General features: G+C 42.8%; 1 long non-coding RNA gene across 1 annotated transcript in view; it reads left to right on the top strand.

Annotated features, from left to right (window-relative positions):
* Positions 1-12766, top strand: part of LOC145351547 (uncharacterized) — a 111438-nt gene extending 98672 nt beyond the window's left edge. Inside the window, exons 2-3 of the long non-coding RNA XR_013888424.1 lie at positions 9055-9125; positions 12630-12766. This is a non-coding gene — a long non-coding RNA (uncharacterized LOC145351547). The remainder of the gene's footprint in view (positions 1-9054; positions 9126-12629) is intronic.
* The last annotated feature ends 469 nt before the right edge of the window (positions 12767-13235 follow it).

Raw genomic sequence — 13235 nt, 5'->3', positions numbered from 1 at the left:
AGGCGTAGACAAAAGTTGTAGGTAGGAGGAGGATTGGAACGAGGCACTCACTGAATGTTAAAATGGGCGGTACGGGCCTGTAGGGCCGAAGGGCCTGTTTTCTGCACTGTGTTGTTCTTTGTTCATCTAGTCAGTCGAAAATAATTATTTTGGCAGGAAAAATCTCCACCAGAAATTAAAACTTAAAAGCTTCAATTACTATATATAAATGGTTTCTCAGAATATTCTGGAAAGAATAGAAACAATATACAGATTACATACATTTTAAAGAAACTTGCCAGAATATACAATTAAAATGCTTGGCTGATAGACTTCTTCAAAAATGAATGTTGTAACTTCAAACTGAAATAAAAATTATGTTGATCTTTTATTTAAATATTCCAAAGGAAAAAAATAACCTTTCAAGCAGAACTTAATCATTTTAAGGGTTATAGGATTATAGAGATAATCAAAAAGTATCTGGCGACAACTGATCATAGTATTCTCTCAAGGTCTGTTTTGAATCTTACACAAGCTTTCATCCCCATGTGTTCTTGATCACAAATTCTGCCTTTGTTATCTCCTGTAGCATTGTCAGCCACCACACTGGCCTCAACTTTTTTGCAACTGAACCCCCATTCAGTCCTCCAGACCTCACCATTCCAATATTCTCCTTCCACTATCTAAAAGTTGAGCTTATCAAAAACTCTGCGACTATTCACATAGTGTGGTGATTGTCCCTTTAGGAGGTCCATCTCAGAGTAAGGACCACATGACCGAGGAAGGCAACTGGGGAGTAGTCTGGAATTCAACCCTGGTGAGCTCAGCTTTCTGTTCCAGAACCTTCTTGAAAGCTGACTAGCAGCTATGAGGCGGCAACTATCTGTATTATAGTTATTATTTAGCTAACTGGTGAACAGAGATTATGATACATAGACACTCTGCTCACTGATTTATCTTGATTCCTGCTCCACAAGTGAATAGATTTGAACATTCTCACCCTTCTGTTCATGGTCTTTCCCCTCCCAACTCCTTTAACTATCTCAAAAAGCAAAATGACTTCTTGATTTGATTTATTATTGTCACATATACTGATATACAGAGAAAAATATTGTTTCTTGCTCACTAAGCAGACAAAGCATATCATACATAGAGAAGGAAAGGAGAATGTAGTGTTACAGTCATACAGACTTGTGTATATTTCAGTACTTTGCAAAGGGCTTAACGATCAACAAATACTTTTGAAGTGTAGTCATTGTTGTAAAGTAGGTAATACAGCAGGCAATTTTTGAACATGGATTTATGAAAGGGCAATTACGTTTGACAAACCAGCTGGAGCTTCTTTTGAGGATGTAACTAGCTGAATAGATAAGGGGGGACCAGTGGACGTAGTGTATTGGGATTTTCAGAAAGCTTTTGATAAGGTCCCGCACAAACTATTAGTAAGCAAATTTAGAGCACATAGATTTGGTGGTATGGATTGAGAATTGGTTAATGGACAAAAAGCAGAGAGAAGGAATTAGCAGGTCATTCTTAGGCTGGGAAACAGAGTGGGGTATTGCAAGGATCAGTGCTTGGGCTTCAGATATTCACAATCCAGATCAATGATTTGGATGTGGGAGCCAAGTTTAATATTTCCAAGTTTGCTGATGACACAATGCTAGACAGGAATGCAAGTTGTGAAAGCAATGCTGTGGTAGCATGACCCCTTTAATGGGCAATCCTTCATGGGCCACATGGCTGGGCCAGACCCTATGGTGCAGCGTGCACGAACCTGAGCTTATAAGGAGTGAGGGCACACATACCTGGGGCTGGAACCTGCAGTTGGAGTCAGGGCTGTTAAGAGTCTGTTTTAAAGATGCCGCTGTTTGGGAAAATAGAACCATTTGACTCCGAGATCGAGAGTTGAGGCAGTATATTGAGGGGCTATGTTATTTTCTTATGGCAAACAAAAACAGCTGAGGGTAAGTAGAAGGTGACACTGTTCACAATTTGCAGTCCACAGGCTTACAACCTGGTGAGGAGTTTGACATTACCCCAAGCTCCAAGCAGAAAAACTATCGATCAGTTAGTCAGTTTAGTTAAGGATCACCCTAACCTTCGACCTTCAGTAATCATGCAAAGTTACAAATTTCACTCTGCAGTTTGGGAAACAGGAGAGACAGTCTCCAGCTTTGTGGCCAGGTTTCAACAGTTTCCTAAGCACTGCAAGTTCAAACCTTCATTAGGAGACATATTGAGGGATTGGTTAGATCAACAACAAAACCACCCAAAGGAAACTGCTTGTGGAAACCAAATTTCACCAGAGAAAGCAATAGAAAGGGCTCAAGTGACTGAGCAGTGTGTGTGTGTGTGTGTGTGTGTGTGTGTGTGTGTGTGTGTGTGTGTGTGTGTGTGTGTGTGTGTGTCAAGATATTCAGGATGAGGTGAACCAGTTGTGGAGGTAAGTGGCTACTGTTAGGAACGGCTTGAATGAGGGCGCAGCGGAACCTGAGAAGACCAGGGTCAAAGACATGTTTTCAGTTGATGGTGAGATCACCACAAAGCGACATGCTGTTGCAAGAATTTTATCTGTTTCAAAGATTTAAAAAAGGGTCACGTGCAAGCTGTGTGTACAGTGCTGCAGTCTGCACAGAACAGTCCAAAAAAAAGGAAAAGGGTGAATACATCCCTTGTGAATAAACTAGTGGATGAACCAAAGCTTACACACTAAATCCCTCCCATTGATAATTGCCTTAATGGTCATTGGCTGCTCCCTGAAAATGGAGATCGTCAAGGGCACTATGCCACTGTCATAGGTACAAAAATATTCAAACACCCTTGAATCTTCACCATACTGAGGCTAATTGTGCGGAGGGTGTGGAGAGTCTACAGAAGGATCTAGATAGGCTGGGCGAATGGGCCAGGAAATGGCAAATGGAATTTAATGTTGGCAAGTGTGAGGTGGTCCACTTTGGTAGGAAGAATGGTAGGAAGGACTATTACTTACGGGGCGAAAAACTGCAGCAGGCGACGGTGCAGAGGGACCTCGGGGTCCTTGTGCATGAGTCGCAAAAACCCAGCTTGCAGGTGCAGCAGGTGGTCAGGAAGGCGAATGGGATGCTGGCCTTCATAGCGAGGGGGATTGAATATAAAAGTAGGGAGGTCTTGCTGCAGCTGTATAGGGCATTGGTGAGGCCACACCTGCGCAAAGATATTTTGGCCTTGGAGGGAGTGCAGAGGAGGTTTACTAGGCTGATACCGGAGTTGAGGGGGTTGAGCTATGAGGAGAGGCTGAATAAACTAGGCTTGTACTCGTTAGAGTTTAGAAGAATGAGGGGAGATCTCATTGAGACGTATAAGATGATGAATGGGATGGATAGGATAGAGGTGGAAAGACTCTTCCCGCTCAAAAAAGACAGTAGGACTAGGGGGCACAGCCTCAAGATAAAAGGGGGGGCAGTTTAGAACGGAGTTGAGGAGGAACTTCTTCACTCAAAGGGTGGTGAATCTCTGGAATTCTCTGCCCGTTGAAGTGGTGGAGGCTGCCTCGCTAAATATTTTTAAGACGCGGGTTGATGGGTTTTTGATAAGAGAGGGGATTAAGGGTTATGAGGAGAGGGCGGGAAAGTGGAACTGAGCAGCGACAGATCAGCCATGATCTTATTGAATGGCGGGGCAGGCTCGAAGGGCTAGATGGCCTACTCCTGCTCCTATTTCTTATGTTCTTATGTTCTTAATTTGGCAGTGAGTAGAAGAGGCACTAAAAATAGTGGAGACAATCTCCATACCTGTATCATGTAGGAACCAGTCAGTTGAGTTGCCCATCATGGTGATTGAAGGACAGAGACCAAATCTAATGGGATGGGATTGATTGCACTGGCTGGAAATATTTAAGGTCAAGGATGGAGGATTCCAAGAATGCCGATGTAAATATCAGGAAGTATTCCAGAGTGGACTGGGTTAGATAAAAGGGATTAAATACAAAATCCATTTAAACCATGAGGTCATGCCTAGGTCTTTCAGAGCTTGTCCAGTGCCTTACATAGTAGTGGTTGAACTAACAAAACTGGGAGATCTGCCTATCATTAAACATGCGCAGTTTTCAGAATGGTCCACTCCCATTGTCCCAGTCCTAAAAATGGACTGTACCACAAGGATTTGTGGCCCCAACAAACAGTAAATAGGGAAGTGAAGCTGAATTGATACCCCATTTCCCAGGATAGAGGACCTCAATGCTAATTTAGCAGAGGCTCTCAAATACACTAACCTAGATCTAAGTCACACTTATTAACAACTGGAACTGGAAGAGGACTCCAGAAAGCAAGTTAAAATAACTACTCACAAGGGATTATATTAGTACACCTGACTGCCATTTTGTGTCACATCAGCCTGCTCTATTATTCAGGCGTACTATGGAGGAGAGCCTGTTACAAGGAATCTGCAAAGTGGTGGTATACTTGGACAGTGTTCTAAAAAGAGAACATCTCCTGAAGAACATTGTACAAACCTAGGAGAGGTTTGAGGAAGTCAGCATAGGTTTATAATGTGAGGAATGTAGTTTTCAAGCTGAGGTGGTGGGATATCTGAGCTTCAAAGTGAATGGAAAGGGATTGTATCCCCTTGAAGATAAGATTAAAACTATTAAAAGGAATGCCAGAGCTGAGGCATGTAATCAGAATTGAAGTCTTTCTAAGGAACAGTCAATTGCTATGAAAGATTTTGCTAAACATATCAACAATTGTGGTCCCTCTACAACAACTTTTAAAAAAACTTCAGAAAAAAGCTTTTGTCAAAGTCAAACAGGCTTTATAGCCATCATCACCGTTTGTACATTTTGGCCCGAACAAGCTATTAGGATTTACTTGTGATCCCTCACCATATGGCACTGGAGCTGTCTTATCCCATAGAATGCACATGTGACAGAGAGACCAATTGAATTCTCTTTGAGGACTTAGTCAGGTGCTGAGGAAAGAATACTCACAAATCAACAAAGAAAACCTGCCAGCGATTTGTGCCATGAGGAAATTTCACCAGTACATCTATGGACAGCATTTCATTATCGTATCAGACCGTAAGCCATTGACAGGTCTTTTCCCAAAAGGAAAAGGGTGCAGAGAGAGACCTTGTTACTGGCAGTTATACCTTCCAGCATAGACTGGTGTGATAACCCCCACAAGATACAAAGGAAACCACTGATTGATCTCCCTGTGGGGCTAGTTGAGTACAAGTTCCCCTGGTAACAGGCAATGACCTACTCAGCTGAGACTCATTACCTAAGCCTTTTATAGGGCAGGCTCAGGACTGCTGAATGGTTGTCTCAGGCAGGTGCAACAATTTCAAGTTAATCAATTGAGCTCATTGTGTCTCACTTGCTAGAAGCAATTTACATTCGTACATGGGAACACTTCCTCTCTAAACAAAAGGAATATGTTGAAGCCTACTAACTTGTTGAATTATTTGGGAACTTTGAGAGTCAATAGTTTTGCATTGCTTTCTCCATAGCAATTCTTTGGCCAAATAGAGTCTACTTGTCAACCAATCAGTACCCTTTTCTTCTGTGACATAAATTCATATGATTGTTTGAAATTTGGCATTCTTGTCCTGATGAGAGCTGGAAAAAATGACGGTCAATTTTCATCTGGTATCTGGTTGGGTTTAAGATTATAATGCGGTTATTGGGCAGGATCAGTTTTGTAAAGACTTCTGTTGATTGCAGTTTTGGGCTTTCAACATATAGCCACCTTATCAAATGCTATACAATAGTAACCTTCCTAACAGATTGCAAAATATTTTCCTCTTTGACTTTGGGGCGTGGATCTCTACTGTCAGGGGTTATCCCTTAACCTTATTGGTCAGGCAAGTAGCTTCATGCAGGAACTCCTGGCTATGCAGTGTGAGATGTATTTCAGCTTCTAAAAAAATTAACCATTTTTATAAGTTTTCCTTCATGAAAATAACTCTCTTAACTTTATAATCCTTTATTGTGGATGGAGTCCTTTACATAGTTGCCTTCCTTAGTGATTCCTGGTGAGATTTTCATTCATGAGACAATTACAGACAAGTAACCTAACCATGGCTACAAGTTATTTGTGCCATATTTAATAGAGGGGGCTCTACAGTCAGTATAGATACACTGAGTGGAATTTTTCTGAATACCGGCAAAGGCCAATAGCAGGGAGAAGAAATGGCTTTGAAAGTGCCGGCACCAACAGTGGTCATATTATGCGGGACTGGTAAATAAAAATGGCATGGGGCAGGTCCCATGTTGTCATGCTGAAAATTTATTGTTTTTGAAGATCGGGCCCCATTTTTAAAGACTGCCTCAGTCCACAAAAGTTAACCTGGAGCCGCCCTCCTCCCCCGCACATCTTTCTCAGGCAGCCACTCTGCACCCAGGTAATGCCAGGGGGAAGTGCCTGAGTAATTTCAGACATGGTCCTCTCTCCTGAGTGATGCACTCCCCTGGATCCTTCTGGGAAGTCTACTTGCCAGGTGCGAGCCTCAGGAGACCAGTCGTGATTCACGCTGGGCTATCCTCACGCCGGGCTATCCTCACGCCAACATGAATAGACTTTCTTAAAGGGGGGATGGGGGGAATGATTTGGGGATAGAGGCCTGATAAGAAAATGTTAAGGTTCATCTGGAATCCCGTTATGTCAATGACAGAGGCGAGAACAATAGTGTCACTCGTTTGCATCGGCAAGAAACATGATTTGGTTTTTTGCTGGGTTTTCCACTTCAGTTGCCAAACCCTCCCAAAACAAACAGAACCAGAAAATCCCAGCTATTTTCAAATGAAAGGAAAGTGCGAGAAAACAGCAGGAATGCTGGAAATCAATAATGCAGAGTATACACACGAGGTAGCAATCTCCTCTGGTCTAGCTCATAGTCCTGATAACAACAATTATTTTAAAGCCGCAACTTTTGATCCTTGGGTGGCATGGTAGCACAGTGGTTAGCACTGCTGCCTCACAACTCCAGGGACTTGGGTTCAATTCTGGCCTTGGGTGACTGTCTATGCAGTGTTTGCATGTTCTCCCTATGTCTGTGTGGGTTTCCTTCGGGTGCTCCTGTTTCCTCCCACATTCCAAAGATATACAAGTTAAGTGGATTGGCGACTAAATTATTCCTTCATGTCAGGGGGATTAACAGGGTAAATATATGAAATTATGGGAATAGGGACCGGGACTGACTGAATGCTCTCCTCCTGCACTGTAGGGTATCTATGTTTGTTTATAGAACTGATCGATTCATAAAAGGTTATTGGCTTGATTTAGAATCGTAGAACAGCTGCAGCACAGGAGGAGGCAATATGCTAATTTTGTAATAAGGGATGGAAAATATTGAAAATCCAATAATACTTTGATGACAATTCTGCTTTGCCAGGAAGCTGATAAAATGTAGGGGAGTAGAAATACTGCAATTACACCATTCCAAGTATCAACAATGCTGTAGGCCCATGTTAAGCATTATTACTGAGAACCTCAAGGCAAATGATACATTTGGATTAGTTTATAACCATTTATCATCACTCCAGTGAAATCTGCTGTGTATAGATTGTTGCAATTATACAGATGGACTTTAAATTATACAGTTGTTCCACGGATGGGATATGTGTTTACTCTGGACAACATAGGGAAGTTCTTTGTGAGGCTGGAGTTCCCCCATCAAGAAAACATGGACATGTCACAGCAGGGCTGAAAGGATAGTCATTAGGAACAGGAATCCAGGCGTTCACTTCCATTCCTTATCCCAGTGATGCTGAGGTCAAGTTATAATGTCCCCACCAACAGGCCAGACGAGAAATGTTATTTAATACAGGCCAGAGATTGAAACTGGGTGCTTCATGTTTCACATTGTTCAGGGCCATTTTACTGACTGATCCAATCAGAGGGGATGGGCCATTTTACAATTTGAAATGCTTCACAAAGCCATTGTGTACAAAATAATTTTACAAATTACAAATTCTACTTCAGAAGATTCCTACTTAATGAAAATCCAATCAGTTATTATAGTAACTTGAAATTAAGGTCTTATTACATATTATTGAGGCAAAAATTCACATATCTACAGCTTGGGCTTATGCTCCAGGTTGCCTTGAACATGCTCCCGCTCCAACTATGTTACCACAAGATCTGAACTTTTGAATAAATCACCACCTTGGCAAGGGCAACGAGGGATGGGCAATAAATACTGGCCAGACAGCGATGCCCATGTCCCACGAATAAATATTTAAAAATACATTTAAACTAAATAGGGCTAAAATATTAAAAGTAATCAATTTATTACCAATTGTCACAAGCAGAAAAGAAGTAGCAATTCTTTTAGTGCTGTCAGTTTTATGTGGGCATATTTATTTCAAAACTAAAGCAATATGTCCGAGTCCATTTAATAGGTTACGGAGCAAGGATTAGAGAATAAGAGAATGTGATGATCAAAAAAGAGAAGGTACTGCTATGAGCTGAGTTTAAAGGGAGTAACCGACCATCTTAGTGACCAATGATATTTTTGGGTTAAAGTGAACAAATAATATGATGCAGGGCGGAAAGTCATCAGGAAAAGCAAGTCCATAGGTCAAAGTTGTATGGGGACATGAGCAGCACAGTGATTAGCACTGCTGCTTCACAGTGCCAGGGAGCCAGGTTCGATTTCCAGCTTGGGTCACTGTGAGTGCAGAGTCTACACGTTCTCCCCATGTCTATGTAGGTTTCCTCTGGGTGCTCTAGTTTCCTCCCACAGTCCGAAAGACATGCTGATTGAGTGTATTGGCCACGCTAAATTTTCCCTCAGTGTACCCGAACAGGTGCCAGAGTGTGGTGACTAGGGGATTTTCACAGTAACTTCATTGCAGTGTTAATGTAAGCCTACATGTGACACTAATAAGTAAACGTTTAAACTTAAATTTATAGTGTGGAAATGGGTTTCTGAAATGGGACATCAGCTGAGAATTCCCATCGGTACACCTGACAGACATGAAAATTGATGACAGAACTGCATTTACACTTTCCTTTGATGGAAATCCCCTGAAGTGAGAGAATGTGCAGCAAGTGTTTTTTTTGAATGGCTCGCAGAGCTCTTTGGTTTTTGTTTCAGGTCACTGGAAAGAAATGTTTCATCAGTTTGTACCCCAGCCTGATGGATTTATAACCATATAGAACTGAAAGGTAATCTTTAGCTTCCCTACATTTGTAACAGAGCTTGTGACATTACAGTATCTTAAGGGAGTCAGACAAAACAATACTGAGTTCTCTTCATGAAAGCAGAAATGAGCCAAAAGAACATTTGAAAAATGATTAAGAATGTGTAAAGGCCATTCAGCCCACTGAGGTCTATCACTCTGCTACATTCATTCTCATCAACTGCATTTCAAATGGCCCAATATTTTTGCCTCTGTTTACCACCTTTGATAGATTGTTCCAATTTATAACTCACTCCTCAGTTCAGAAATATATAGCATCGACTGTGAGATTCATTCACTTCTCTTGACGAATGATTGTACAGTTTACACTTTCCTGTCAAAGTCAGGAGTTCTGCTGATTCCCAAAACAGCCGGCTCAATGATTAATTCAAGGTTACAGCTGGCAGGAAAACATGTATTTTTAGACAGATCAATTATTTGCATGAACAGCTTGAAATGGTTCCATTATTGCTCAGGATTTACATGGGTAACCCAATGTGAGAGGATGAAATGAATATAGTACAGCATTACTTTTGGATCAGAATGGAGCCTGCACTCTCAACTCTCAGAAATGGGCTAGTGGGTGGCACGGTCGCACTGTGGTTAACACTGCTGCCTCACAGCGCCAGGGATCCAGGTTCAATTCCTGGATTGTGTCACTGTCCATGTGGAGATTACACATTCTCCCGTGTCTTCCTCTGAGTGCTCCGGTTTCCTCGCACGGTCCGAAAGATGTGCTGGTTAGATGCAATAGCCATGCTAAGTTCTCTCTCAGTGTATCTGAATAGGTGCCGGAGACTATGCCAATGGCACGGCTCTTCACCACCATTACAATACAGACAGCACAGTGTTTTAATAGTGTGAATCGTTCTGGTAATGGCATGATCCTAGTGACGACTCAGGCTTTCTCCTCACTGCATTGTACTTATTTGGACAGCAGGAGGGCAGTCTAAATGGAAAGACTGAAGGTCTTATGACCTGAGCCTCCATTGTCTCAAAAATGGGGTAGTGGGCAGCATGGTGGCACAGTGGTTAATGCTGCTGCCTCACAGTGCCAGGAACCAGGGTTCAATTCCGGCCTCGGGTGACTGTGTGGAATTTGTACATTTTCCTCATGCCTGCATGTGTTTCCTCCAGGTGCTCCGGTTTCCTCCCACAGTCCAAAGACAAGTACGTTAGGTGGATTGGCCATGCTAAATTGCCCATTGGTGTCCCAAGATGTTTAGGGTGGTTGGGAAATGCGTGGGGTTATAGATATAGGGTGGGGGGAAGGGTCTGGGTTGATGCAAACTCTCTGGGCCGAATAGCTTGCTTCTTATCTAGGGATTCGATGATTCAAGTAACTCCTTTAATATTCACTAGAACTCTTGTAGAATGACAGTCACCCTTTCTGATCATCACCTTGAAGAAGCAACAAATACCAAACATGGGAAATGATCCATCTGCAGGTATGAATTAGGACAGGAGTAGGCTACTCAGCCCCTCGAGCCTGCTATGCCATTCAATAAGGTCATGGTTGCTCTGAGTGTAAGCTGTTTTAATTTTATTTATTTATGAGTCACAAGTAGGCTTACATTAACACTACAATGAAGTTACTGTGAAGGTACTGCCACACTCCAGCGCCTGTTCAGGTACACTGAGGGAGAATTTAGCAAGGCCGATGCACCTAATCAGCATACCTTTCAGACTGTGGGAGGAAACCGGACCACCCAAAAGAAACCCACGCAGACGCGGGGAGAACATGCAGACTCATCACAGGCAGTGACCCAAGCTGGGAAAAGAACTGGGTCCCTGGCGCCGTGAGGCAATAGTGCTAACCACTGTGCCACAATGCCACCCTTTTAACAGGGTTGAGGGGGTGGCACTGGAGTCTGGTAAGGTTCTGGTTAACCAACTCCCTCACAGGTGGAGGGTTAATCATTGAAATATTTTAACAAGGCATGCCTCGGATTTTTAGCTTTAATCCTAGCTGGCTGGGTTTCCCAGGATTTAAGAAATGAGGAGGTGAGGACTGCATTGCCAAAGGGGTAATTAGCCTCTGAAGAATTGCTTGTGGGCCAGGAGGAGCAGGAGTCCTTTCTCCCAGCTCACAAAACTCACCTACATTCCAACATTGGACCAATGCCACCCTTAACTCCGCTGCAGAGTCCCAAACTGCCTGGGTTGCAGTCTGCTCGACTCACCTGATGAAGGGGCAGAGCCGCGAAAGCTAGAGGCATTTGCTACCAAATAAACCTGTTGGACTTTAACCTGGTGTTGTGAGACTTCTTATTGCAATCTCCTCCCCAGTATTGCCTGCCCAACAGAGAGTCAAGTTTGTCAGTCAGGATGGTTTCCAGATCGGAACGTGGTGGGGAAAGAAAGATGCGCTCTGTAACAAACTTACAAAACATGTAAGAAAATCCAGTAGGCTTCCTAAGCAAAATACCTTCCACCCACTCACTCACAAAACATACCACAATCAATATTCAGACCTTAAGCACATTTTAAGGAATACAACTACAAGTTAGCACCAGAATAATCCATTCTCCCATAGTGAGCTAGGGCTGCAGTTTTTGTTCAAGAGTAGAGTAGGAAGCTTCACAACGCCAGGTTGAAGTCCAACAGGTTTATTTGGCAATACAAGCTTTCGGAGCACTGCCCCTTCATCTGATGAAGGGACAATGCTTCAAAAGCTCGTGCTACCAAATAAACCTGTTGGCTTTAACTTGGTGTTGTGAGACTTCTTACTATGCTTACCCCAGTCTAACACTGGCATCTAGACATCACGTTCAAGAGTATGGGGTAGATGTTAAATTTGTGGACTGGCTTATTCCAGGAACTACCCAAAACCAATGGAAAACCAATTGGACTCTATTGGACTAATAAAGTTTATTTATTAGTCACAAGTAGGTATATTCACACTGTGATGAAGTTACTGTAATAATCCCCTAGTCTCCCACATTCTGGCACAGGTTCGGGTACACTGAAGGAGAACTTAGCATGGTCAATGCACCTAACCAGCACGTCTTTCGGTTTGTGGGAAGAAACCAGAGCACCCGGAGGAAACCCACACAGACACAGGGAGAGTGTGCAAACTCCACGCAGACAGTGACCTAAGCCGGGAATCAAACCCAGATCCCTGTTGTTGTGAGGTAGCAATGCTAACCACAGTGCCACCCAGGCCATCCCATGACAGGCCCCTCGTGAGTGCTAGTTTTATGTTTGGGTGACAGGTTAAAACTCTACCCCGACATTACCTGATTTAATATGTGTGCCACCAGGAGATCCACTAGTGTTAATTAACAATAAGAAAAGGGGCTGATTATAAAAACAGAGTCAACATGCTGCAGTGAAATCCTTTCACATACTTAGAAAACAGTTCTGATGTTCACTTACTTTGGTGATGAGAAAAACAGCAATTAAATTATAAAGGGTAATGTTGTTCATGCATCAAGAAACAAACCATGAACGTGTTGTGAAATACAAATAATGCCTGTTTGTATTTCAGCTATCTGGAGGAGGCCAGCTGGCTTCATAATACAAAATCAAAGGAGGAAAGCTGATGATGAACTGCTGCCTCATTAAACATAATTAAATATGGCATAAAATATGTGAAGCTATGCTATATTACTAAGTGTTACTACATGACATTGTCATAGGAGTGCAGACCTCCAGGATTTGGGGCTGTCTAAGTATAGTGTTCACTGAAGCATGCAGCTATTGCATAATTACCCTTTAGATGCTATTGACTAAATTTACAGGCCACCCATGGGTGGAAATTTGAAAAATTGACCTGTAGATTAGGGTGTCATGCCATCGGCAGAATTCCTCTCAGCCTGCTCCAAGATTTACAGGTGACAGACGAGTAGCCCACCCGTGCCCCAATTGAGGCCCTTGAGAGGGTAAGTACTGCCTAATTAAAGGCTTCATCCCAACGCCACTCTGATATAATGGAGGTCAGAGAGGCCAACGCTCAATGTGTAGCTCAGTAGGTTTAACCCTGCAGAATGTCAGTGAAAGGGGAGACGTCTCCTCTCTGGGTCCTTTGGATCAATTGGAATACCCATACCCATAGTTTTCTCTCTCCAAATCCATGAACCCTCCCCTCGCACCT

This window comes from Carcharhinus amblyrhynchos, chromosome 13 (genome assembly GCF_965287045.1).
Source record: "Carcharhinus amblyrhynchos chromosome 13, sCarAmb.v2.hapA, whole genome shotgun sequence".
In the NCBI taxonomy this organism is placed as follows: domain Eukaryota; kingdom Metazoa; phylum Chordata; class Chondrichthyes; order Carcharhiniformes; family Carcharhinidae; genus Carcharhinus; species Carcharhinus amblyrhynchos.
This window is presented reverse-complemented; position numbering and strand designations above follow the sequence as displayed.